This window comes from Dasypus novemcinctus, chromosome X, assembly GCF_030445035.2.
Source record: "Dasypus novemcinctus isolate mDasNov1 chromosome X, mDasNov1.1.hap2, whole genome shotgun sequence".
Taxonomy (NCBI): domain Eukaryota; kingdom Metazoa; phylum Chordata; class Mammalia; order Cingulata; family Dasypodidae; genus Dasypus; species Dasypus novemcinctus.
This window is the reverse complement of record NC_080704.1, coordinates 48,183,785-48,184,464: the sequence shown is the minus strand read 5'-3', so window position 1 is coordinate 48,184,464 and position 680 is coordinate 48,183,785. Positions and strand designations below refer to the sequence as shown.

The 680-nt window shown below is 29.7% G+C and overlaps 1 non-coding gene across 1 annotated transcript; it reads left to right on the top strand.

Moving 5' to 3' along the window:
- Window positions 1-202: 202 nt before the first annotated feature.
- Window positions 203-305, top strand: LOC111763057 (U6 spliceosomal RNA). Its single transcript, XR_002796014.1, has one exon. It is a non-coding gene; the product is annotated as a U6 spliceosomal RNA (small nuclear RNA).
- Window positions 306-680: the final 375 nt, after the last annotated feature.

The window sequence follows — 680 nt, the reverse complement described above, 5'->3', positions numbered from 1 at the left end:
AGAAAATAAATTGATAAATTTGACATCAAAATTTAACTTTTCTTTTCAAAAGACACCATTAAAAATTTTAAGAAAAGTCACAGACTGGCAGAAAATATGTGCAAATCATATATCTAGTAAAGGACTTGTATCCAGAATGTGTAAAGAACTCTTACAACTCAATAATAAAAAGACAAATGACCCAATTAAAAATTTGGCAAAAATGTTTTTGCAGCACATGTACTAAAACCAGAATAATAAAAAAAAGATAAGCAGGGCCCCTGCACAAGGATAACAAGCAAGTTTGTGAAGCATTCCATATTTTTAAGTATATACCACAAAGAATTGAAAATAGATATTCAAACAAAATTTTTAACACAAATATTTACATCAGTACTATTCACAATAGCCAAAAGTTGCAAACAACACAAATGTCCATAAACTGATGAAAAGGTGGACAAAATGTGGTTTATCCATACAATGGAATATTTTTAAGCCACCAAAAGAAATGATGTGCTGATATATGCTACAACATGTATAAACTAAGAAAACATTATCCTAAGTGAAAGAAGCTAGAAACAAAAGACCATATATTGTATGATTCCATTTATATGAAATACCCAGTATAGACAAATTCATAGAGTAAAAGTAGAGTAGTGATTTTCAGGGACTGGAGCAGGGAGAGGGAATAGGAAATAAGT